General features: G+C 41.4%; 1 pseudogene; it reads right to left on the bottom strand.

Moving 5' to 3' along the window:
• Positions 1-8,068: 8,068 nt before the first annotated feature.
• LOC129405093 (uncharacterized) lies at positions 8,069-8,878 on the bottom strand (annotated as a pseudogene).
• Between the last annotated feature and the right edge of the window lie 2,238 nt (positions 8,879-11,116).

The following is an 11,116-nucleotide window of genomic DNA, read 5'->3' as shown; positions in this document are numbered from 1 at the left end:
ACTCTAAAAGCAACACTAATCATTATCAGGTGTAGTGGTGTACAATAGTGTTAAAATTTATACTTTTAGAGTAAGAATATATTGCATTTCCAACACCATTGAAGTGACAAAAGCCTTCAACTTCTTTCCTGAGAAATTCTTCAGAAATTAGTCATAACACACATACACACACACACACACACACACATGTGCGTGCACGCACAAACATAAAACTGGAAACAATCCAAGTCTGTAAATACATTGTAGTATAAAATCATATAAAAAATTCAAACAAAATGCGACTGATGCAATGACGAAAGAACCCCCAACACACCAAGAAGGAAAAGCGCTAGACTTAAGCATGAACTGCAGGGGCTGGAGGGACAGTACAGCGGTTATGGCATTTGCCTTGCAAGTAGCCAACCTAGGTCCTATCCTTGGTATCCCATCTGGTCTCCTGAGCACTGCCAGGAGTGATTTCTAAATTCAGGTCCAGAAAAGGAGAAACTGAGTATCAACTGGTGTGCTCCAAAAGACAAAAAAAAAGAAAAAAGAAAAAAAAAAGTAGACTGTAGAATCTGATTCAGATGAAGCCATAAGTAGGTGTTAGATAACATTGGGTTGTCCTTGCTCCTCGAGCAGGGAGCTTAGGTTTATTGAGTTACTCCCAAAACAGTGCCCCTAAAGCATGCCTATTTCCATCAGGCACTGATAATCCTATATGTCATTTGCATGGTTTAGCAACGTCCTTTTTTTATAGATTCAGAGAGTCAGTTCATACTATGCTTTTGTAGCATGGGAGTTAATTGACTCCAAAATAATATTTACTACTGGCATCCATATTGACTTGAATTAAGACTTGATTGCCCTTAGTTCCTCACACTCCAAAAGTAGGATCCTGATGAAGGGACTGGACAGACCTAGGGCAAGCTGTCAGCTACCCTGAAATCGAAAGGGGACAAGTTAAGCACCATAAGTATAATAAGTTAAGAGCATGGTCATGGGATAAACTACGTCATGACCCAAAAAGAAGTAACTGAATAAGGACCCTGCTGGGGTTAGGAGAATAACCTAGCCTGAGGACTGTAGTCTGAGATATATAGTGAGATGTCCCCAGGAAGAGCCAACCTGTAAGCTTAATGTATCTCTTACTGTGTCTGTACAAAATGACTAGGAATGTTATAAGAAGCAAGTTTACTATTATTGGTTAAATGGATTACTAACTGAAGAAAGGAGAAAGCAATATACCTTAGATGGAATCCTGCACTTGAGCAGATCTACTAGTAGTCTGGAGTGCTGAATCCTCAGGTGACATTTTGTCCTTGAGTTAATCCCCTAGAACTTCTCCTGAATGAGTGGCTGTACCTCTGTTTTTTGTTACGATAATGTTTAACCCCATCTATGTGTATCCCCACCCTTCATGATTTCTATATAACTATGCTGTAAGGGGTAAGAGGGGACTAGATGAGAACGAGAGGTTGAGGAAGGCTACGACCACTGTAAGGACAATGAGGATTATAAGGACCAGATAAGGACTAGAAAGTAGATGTCTATGAGATCTACAATGAGGGCAAGGATGATGGAACTATGGTGACTGGGACTACGACCAAAACTATGACCATGGCTGTGCAATAAGGGGAGAGATTAGAATACGCTGGGGAGGAGAGAAAAATAAACTCTCTACCAACCAGCCAGGGGCCCGTCTATTTCTCCGTTCCCCTGGCCCTTCGTCTGTATGTTGCCATGGGCCAGCAGGGAACAGTTCTCGGCCACTGAACGTTGGAGTCCCATGCATGCCCACGCCTTTTCTTTGGAAACTCACAAATAGGCAAAACTAATGACAGGAATCAGAAGGTATTTATCTTGGGGAGGCGGGTGAACGAAAATTTGATAGGAACAGATAATGAAAAACAGCCTAGGATAGCAAAATTGATACCTATGTTCCATATCTGTCTAAAAAGGCATATACAGCTATTCAAACTCCAAACTGAACACATACGGTATGTGGATTTTTATTGAAACAATACTTCAATATGACAGCAAGGACAATTGAAACATGAGTAAGGAGCAAATTTAACCACCGCTCTCCATTCCTTATTATCCCTATTTGTTTATTTATTTTCTGGCTTTTCCTTTTCATTTTTGGGCCACACTCATTGGGGATCAGGCCTTATTCCTGGCTTTGCACCCAGAAATTACTGCTTCTGGTGCTTGGGGGACCATATGGAATGTCAGGGATCAAACTCAGGTTGCCTGTGTGCAAGGCAAATCCTTTACCCACTGTAATATTGTGGAGGCTCCTTCTCGCTGCTTTTTTTCTTTTCTTTTTTTTGGAGGGGCTGGATGAGCTATACCTAGAGGTGCTCTTTTTTTTTTACTCAGGGGTCATTTCTTGAGTGCCCATGGGACTTTTAATTACACCTGGAATGGACACAAGCAAATTAAATGTCTTAATCCCTGTACTATTCTCCAGCCTCATGAACATGGATCTAAATGTTTCTACCTTTCTCTTACTCCTAACCTTCCTTCCACAACATCTTTTTCTAAAATTCCTTCAAGGATAAGAGCTTATTTTTAGTGTTCTATGTTGTGCAAAATACACAGCAATGTTATTTTTCTATCTTTTGAGACAATGATAGCAAAAATACAAACACTAAGGTGACATTTCAAAGAAATTGTCCTCCATGTGAGTGATAGTGTTCAGAAGTATTAAGTAAACACTAATACATCCAATAAAATATCCACATTCCCTCTTGCTAGTGATGCTGCTGTCTCTGAGGAAGTATAGGAAACATCATACTATACTCTGATAAAGAATAGTCTTTTGAGGCTACACAACAGAGTTGGCTAAAAAAAGAAGAAAGAAGAAAGAAGAAAGAAGAAGAAGAAGAAGAAGAAGAAGAAGAAGAAGAAGAAGAAGAAGAAGAAGAAGAAGAAGAAGAAGAAGAAGAAGAAGAAGAAGAAGAAGAAGAAGAAGAAGAAGAGAAGAAGAAGAAGAAGAAGAAGAAGAAGAGGAGGAGGAAGAAGAAGAAGAAGAGGAGGAAGAAGAAGAAGAAGAAGAAGAGAAGAAGAAGAAGAAGAAGAAGAAGTAGAAGAAGAAGAAGAAGAAGAAGAAGAAGAAGAAGAAGAAGAAGAAGAAGAAGAAGGAGAAGAAGAAGAAGAAGAAGAAATCAGCAATGCTTTGTTTTGTTTACTTTGTTGTTTTTTTTCTCTCTCTACTTAACATCTCACTTTTTGACACCATTCTTTTGGAAATTTCTTACTGAGGTATTCATCTTCAAATGGTATGCATTAAGGAGGGTACTCTTAATGTCTTATCCTAACCCCATCCTAGGGCAATAAGCTCTCTCCTGTATCTAAATATCTCTCATTTACATTTTACCTCTTCATGTGTGTTATTTCACATCCTGCACACACTAACAGTATATCAAAATGTGTATCCTTAAAAATTAGCTGTGGGTAGCCCTTTGAACTGTGTGTACTTAGAGAATCATTTTCCCACCTTCTCTTTAATTGGTCTCTGCTTCCTGGAAAAACTTCAGTGTCAATCCTGTGCCATTATAATCAAGAAGAGTATTTAATCTCTCATTTTCATATCCATCTCTACATTGTACCTCATAGAAGAAAAAGGGAAAATCTGAGCAAGGATGAATATGAGTGACACAATACTTAATGCCAATCCTGAAGGTCATGATATCACAGACATGATGATTCATTTTTCTCTCTACTTACAATGTTGAAAACAATAAATAAAACTTTAATTAAAATGGAAAAATCTATCTGCAATTTAAAGATACAAAATGTAACTGATATCCAAAATGAAGAATTCATGCCTTCCAGTAAAAACAGCAAAACCCAAACTACTTAATTTCAAAGGGAAGATGAACTATATGACATTGTTCCAAAGAAAACACAGTGATGTACAATAGACAGGTGGTAAGATATTTATCCTCTTATATTATTAAGAAATGGCAGTTCAAAATAATAATGAGAAATTAATTCATATCTGATTTAATTCTAGGATATTATAAAAAGACAAGAAAGAGTTACTGAGGTCCAGAAAAGGCAACCCTTATATACTGCTACCAAGCATGCAAAGCTGCTTACAGCCACAGTGAAAATAGTACAGAGATTATGCAAAATATAAGAATAAAAAAATCATATAATTCAGTAATACCACACTTATGAGTGTCTAGTAAAATAACACTTATATCACTTCACTTGTCATCTTGTTGCTCATTGATTTGCTAGAGCGGGTACCAGTAACATATCTCTTCATCCCTGTCACATGATAGTGTAGACCAATGGCGTCTGTTCACTCTAGGAACATGAAGAGCATCAAATCATTTGTTCAGGGTCTTGATGAAGAAGTTTGACCATCTCATAGATGGGCCGTCAGGCATTCTTTTGACATCCCGTGGAATCCAGTCAGTAACAGCTCTAGTCCAGCAGTTGTCTCCAAATAAATTTACGTGTCCAACCCATCTGATTTTCAATGCCTTGGCACATGAGACAGCATCCCTCATCCTTGATCATTGATGGAGGTTGATTGCTCCTGATTCCTTCTCTCACTTGAGTGAAACATGATACTCCAAGCATAGCTCTTTCCATTCATCTTTGGGAGGCTCAAATAGCATTCTCATCCTGTTTTTGTAGGGCCCAGGTCTCTGAGGTGTATGATAGGCAGGAAGAATGGCAGAGTCAAATAGTGCCTGGAGCCGGTGGTTCTTCGTCCTCTTACCAACTTATTCGACACTCTTGAAAGCATTCCACACTGCTCTCTTCCTCCTGAGCAGTTCTGGCACCAAATCGTTCGTCATGTTGAGTTCTCGACCCAGGTACACATAACTGCTGCATCCGGAGATATTCGTTCCATTGAGAGAAAATGGAATGTCAGGGACTAGTTCGTTTTTCATATACATTGTCTTGGTGAGATTCAGCTGTAGTCCGACCTTTCCACCTTTCCACACTCACAGTCGAAGTCGGCCAGCATTTGTGCTGCTTGGCTAATATTTGGTGTTATTAGAATGATGTCATCAGCAAAACAGAGGTGTAGTTGCCGACCATCTATCTTCACTCCCATTCCTTCCCATTCCAGTCATTGCATGACGTTCTGGAGGGTGGCACTGAAGAGTTTTGGTGAAATGGTATCACCCTGAGAACCCCTTTCTTTACGTCAATGATCACTTCCTTGTAGAATGGTGACATCCTGGTGGTGAATCCATGATATAGCTCACGGAGGAACCTAATGTATTGTTTGAACACCCTGTTTGGCAAGGGCTTCAATGACTGTTTCAGTCTCAATAAAATCAAAGGCCTTCTTTAAAACAATGAATGTTAGACAGAGCGGCATCTTGAATTCTCTAGAAACCTCAATGACCTTGGTCACTATGTGGATATAGTCGATCAGGCTGAATCCTTTTTCAGAACCCAGCTTGCTTGCATAGTTGTCCTTCATTTAGTGTTTTGCCAATCTTATTAAGGATGAGTGAAGTCATTCTTCAAAGAAATGGATCAAGCAATCCTAAAATTCATATGGAATAACAAACGTCCAAGGATAGCTAAAACAATTCTTGGGAAAAAGATGATGGGAGGCATCACCATCCCCAACCTCAAACTTTACTACAAAGCAGTAACAATTAAAACAGCATGGTACTGGAACAAAGGCAGAGCCGTAGACCAATGGAACAGGGTGGAATATCCCTACACACAACCCCAAATGTATGACCATCTAATCTTTGATAAGGGAGCAAGAGATGTGAAGTGGAGCAAGGAAAGCCTCTTTAACAAATGGTGCTGGCACAACTGGACAACCACATGCAAAAAAATGGGTTTAGACCTTGACCTGACACCATGCACAAAAGTCAGATCAAAATGGATTAAAGACCTCAACATTAGACCACAAACCATAAGGTACATTGAAGACAAGGTCGGCGAAACCCTCCACGATATTGAAGATAAAGGTATCTTCAAAGGTGACACGGAACTAAGCAATCTAGTAAAAACAGAGATCAACAAATGGGACTACATGAAACTAAAAAGCTTCTGCACCGCAAGAGATACAGTGACCAGAATCCAAAGACTATCCACAGAATGGGAAAGGATATTTACACAATACCCATCAGATAAGGGGTTGATATCAATGGTATATAAAGCACTGGTTGAACTCTACAAGAAGAAAACATCCAACCCCATCAAAAAATGGGGCGAAGAAATGAACAGAAACTTTACCAAGGAAGAAATACGAATGGCCAAAAGGCACATGAAAAAGTGCTCTGCATCACTAATCATCAGAGAGATGCAGATCAAAACAACTTTGAGATACCACCTCACACCACAGAGACTAGCACACATCCAAAAGAACAAAAGCAACCGCTGTTGGAGAGGATGTGGGGAGAAAGGGACCCTTCTTCACTGCTGGTGGGAATGCCGACTGGTTCAGCCCTTCTGGAAAACAATTTGGACGACTCTCAAAAAATTAGATATTGAATTCCCATTTGACCCAGCAATACCACTGCTGGGAATATATCCCAGAGAGGCAAAAAAGTACAATCGAAACAACATCTGCACATGTATGTTCATCGCAGCACTGTTTACAATAGCCAGAATCTGGAAAAAACCCGAATGCCCCAGAACGGATGACTGGTTGAGGAAACTTTGGTACATCTATACAATGGAATACTATGCAGCTGTTAGAAAAAAGGAGGTCAAGAATTTTGTAGTCAAGTGGATGGGCATGAAAAGTTTCATGCTGAGTGAAATGAGTCAGAAAGAGAGAGACAGACATAGAAAGATTGCACTCATCTATGGTATATAGAATAACAGAGTGGGAGACTAACACCCAAGAACTGTAGAAATAAGTACCAGGAGGTTGACTCCATGGCTTCGAGGCTGGCCTCACGTTCCGGGGAAAGGTCAACTCAGAGAAGCGATCACCAACTACATTGTAGTCGAAGGCCATGTGGGGGAAGGGAGTTGCGGGCTGAATGAGGGCTAGAGACTGAGCACAGCGGCCACTCAACACCTTTATTGCAAACCACAACAGCTAATTAGAGAGAGAAAACAGAAGGGAATGCCTTGCCACAGTGGCAGGGTGGGGTGGGGGGGGAGATGGGATTGGGGAGGGTGGGAGGGACACTGGGTTTACGGGTGGTGGAGAATGGGCACTGGTGAAGGGATGGGTTCCCAAACTTTGTATGAGGGAAGTATAAGCACAAAAGTGTATAAATCTGTAACTGTACCCTCACGGTGATTCTCTAATTAAAAATAAATAAATTTAAAAAAGAAAAAAAAAAGGATGAGTCAAGTGAACAACTTGTAGACAACAAACAACAGGCAGATTGAACAATAGTTGCTGATGTTGATGTCTCCCTTCTTGTACAACAGGGCGGTCCTGCTGTTTTTCCATTGGGACAGAACTTTGTGTTCAGACAGGTAGCATGTGAAGAGCTGAACCAGTGTACTAATGAGTACGGGCGGTTGATTCTTCAGGTGTTTCGGTCTGACCTTGTCTGAACCGGGTTCTGTATGCTTCTTTACCAACAAAATGGTGTGTCAGATTTCTGAAGGGAGAACATATCCATCCTTCGGAATTTGCTATGTGGGCAGGTGGACATGGCTATCGAAAAGATCTGAGTGGAAGTCGTAGATAACCTTTTCCATTGCATTTCTGGAAGATGTGATAGATCCATCAGAATGTCGGAGGGCGGTCATCTTGGTCTTGTAGTTGGCGAAGGACAGGCGGGTATTGCAAATACTTTTCCCTCCTTCTGCCACATCAGCCAACACTATTGCTCTTCTATCTTTGAGCTCTTCCTTTATCGCTTCTCTCCACAGCTTTGCAAGCTCATATGGTAGCTTGTGATTGCCTGAGGCTCACGCAAAACCACTTTGGTAAATGAGCTCGAGAGTTTCCAAAGACAGGCATTTTTTGTGGTGCTCTCTCCCTCTCTCTCACTTTCTCTCTCTCTCTCTCTCTCTCTCTCTCTCTCTCAGCATTCCTTACATAATCATGGAGGCACTGAACCAGTTGATTGCATTCTTCCTCATTGATGTTGTCAATGATATCTTCCCATATTGCCACAACAGTGCCAAAGAGCTCCCAGTTGATGGTCATTCTGGGAATTCTCTTCTTAAACTTTGGAGCCCTTTCTCCCCGTTCTGTGAAGTAGAATTGCACATGAAGGAGATGGTGGCTGATCCCATTAGGAATTTGGGGACAACAGCAACATCAGTCAGGCAAAACCGTCAATCGAATATGATGTGGTCAATTTCATTGTGGAGCTATCCACCTGGAAACTCCTATGTCCAATGTTTAGATTCAGCTTTCTGGAACTGCAAGTTACCGCAGATTTTCTTGGTCGACATGATGAACTCAGACAGTCTCTCACCCTGTTCATTCCATTCTAGGCCATGTGTCCCAATATAGAGTTACTTGGGTGACCCTCTCGGTCTTATCTTGGTGTTAAAATTACCGACAATGACCTTGTAGAAGGTGTGGTCTTCTTTATAGAACTTCTCCAGCTCCATGTAGAACTTCTTAATTTATTCTTTGTTGTAGTTGGATGTTGGTGCACAGATGACGAAGATAGAAACTGCCGGCAATGAGTCACATCTACTCAAACATAAGCATCCGATTCAGGTAGTTAGGCATTCGAACGAATCAATGCTCATGGCCAAAATTCGTGTTGACGAGGACACTGACACCACCAACGCCTCTACTGTCGCATATTCCGAGGAACAGTTCTTCTCCAGTGTCGAAAATGGTATGATGTAATTGATGCCTTCTGGTCTCACTTAGTCCAATGACATTGTACTTGATCTTCTGCGCTTGCACCATCAGGTCCTTAATGGATGCTTCCAATGCTAGCATACGTGGGTTGAAAGTGCACATAGTCATTTTTGTTCTTTGTTTTGGCAGCCTAGTTTGGCCCTGAGATTTTATCAGCCTCTCCTTGCTTGTCCTCCCAATGCTGCCATATTGGGGGCTCTTTCGGGGTCAGGGGAATGAGGCCCATTATTGTTACTGTTTTTGGCATATTGAATATGCCAGGGGAAGCTTGCCAGGCTCTGCAGTGCAGACAGGATACCCTCGGTAGCTTGCTGGACTCTCAGAGAGGGACCGAGGCTTTTAGGGTGGCCTCTAATTGCCCTTACAGGTGCTCCCACTCTACCAAATGCAAGCTTTTGGTCAACTGGCATGTTGTAATGATCTGCACGCTGACAAACATGCACCTGCATCTGCCTGCATCTCTGGGCAGCACCTGTTGATTCACCCTTCTCTGGTGGCACCATTGCCACCCTCTGCCACGATGAGGCAGTGAACCATAAAAAGAATGAAAGGCGGTCAAAGAATATAAAGACATTAATTTGAGAAGTTACAAACACCTTTATATCACCAAAGTGTTTATCAATAGAGAAATGAATATGTGGTATGTGGTGCAAAAATAATCACTATAACAGATTACCATCAAGTTATAAAGAAAGGACAAAATACTGGGCCTTTCCGCTGCTGCATGAGCATGATCCTGGAGGCCAACTGAACTACTTTGGACACCAGCAGCTCGCAGAAATGCCTCTAGACCGTGAACTGAGCCACTGCCCCATGCGGCGCCAGAGGGGTAGGGTCTCTCTCTCCAGGCTTTTCCATCTTATGAGCACCACAAAAGGGAAGTAAAAGCTTGCAGTGATGCGATTTCTGGTAGAATTTTCCCTGGACTTTATACAGGAATCCCAAACCGCGTGGCCGTGACCTAATATCTCTTAATTGTCAGCAATACGAAATGGTTCCTTTTTAGCGGTCTGACTTTGGGGGAAACTCCAAAAAATAATAGTGAGTTTTTTTGTTGAATTATTGAAGGTAATCAAAGTAGCAGCCATGTCTCTAGACTGTGAACTAAGCCATACTCCCATGCCGGCCGAGGAAAGGAAATATCCTTCTTTCTCATTTTTTTCCCTTTTCGAGGAGAAGTAGCGTGGCATCTGCCATATTATGAGGTCTGTTAAGCAGGTACAAACTTGGTGGCATGGGAAGGAGAAAAAAAATATTACGTACTTGGGACAGCGGGACACTTGGGCATTCTTGGGCTGGGGCCAATACCGGCCGGTGCTCCGCCTAGATTCGACCCTGGTGGCCACACTTTTGTGCGGCTGCTTTGCTGCTGATCGGCCAGGATCTGGAGGCCAACTAGACTACTTTTGGTCCCAGAAACTGCTTGCAGCCATGTCTCTAGACTGTGAACTAAGCCATAGCCCATGCCAGCCAAGGAAGGGAAATATCCTTCTTTCTCGTTTTTTTTTTTTTCCTTTTTCTGGGAGAAGTGGCGTGGCATCTGCCATATTATGAGGCCTATTAAGCAGGTACGAACTTGGGGGCGCGGGAAGGAGAAAATAAAAGTTATGTACTTGGAACAGTGGGACTTCATATCTTCTCATTTTCAGCAATGGAAAACTGATTATCAAATGCTTCCTTGGCAGTAGGGCTGTCTTTTTTGGGGGGAAACTCCAACAACAATAGTAAGTTTTGTGTTGAAATATGGAATGTAATCAAGGTAAAGAGAAAATAAAGTGAAATTTATCAGTTACGCAGACGGGGGGAGGGGTGGGAGGTATACTGGGGTTTTTGGTGGTGGAATATGGGTACTGGTGAAGGGATGGGTGTTTGAGTATTGTATAACTGAGACATAAGCCTGAGAACTTTGTAACTTTCCACATGATGATTCAATAAAATAAATAACTTTTAAAAAAAGAAAGGATAAAATACTATGAGTTGCATCAACATAGGGAGAACTTGAGATGGCTCTGATTAATGAGATAAGCCAGACAGATACCATATTTTATTCAATGCCAAATATAAGTAGAAAAGGCAAATAAATGAAACCAGATTAGGAGATATGGAGAACAAGTTGGGGTTTTCAGGAGGGGAGGGAGGTGAGTGCTGGGTAAAGGTAAAAGGAGGCATTTGTATGCAGATGAGTGGAAAGTCAGACTTTGGTGATGATAAAGGTGTGTGTGCTGAATAAATAATGTAATATTTAAGTTACATAATATTATAAACCTATGTTACACTAAGAAAATTCAACTTTAAAACCTTAGTACAGAGCTTAGAGTACAGAGGTTAAAGCACATGTCTTTCATG

This window comes from Sorex araneus, chromosome 5 (assembly GCF_027595985.1).
Source record: "Sorex araneus isolate mSorAra2 chromosome 5, mSorAra2.pri, whole genome shotgun sequence".
Classification (NCBI taxonomy): domain Eukaryota; kingdom Metazoa; phylum Chordata; class Mammalia; order Eulipotyphla; family Soricidae; genus Sorex; species Sorex araneus.
This window is presented reverse-complemented; position numbering and strand designations above follow the sequence as displayed.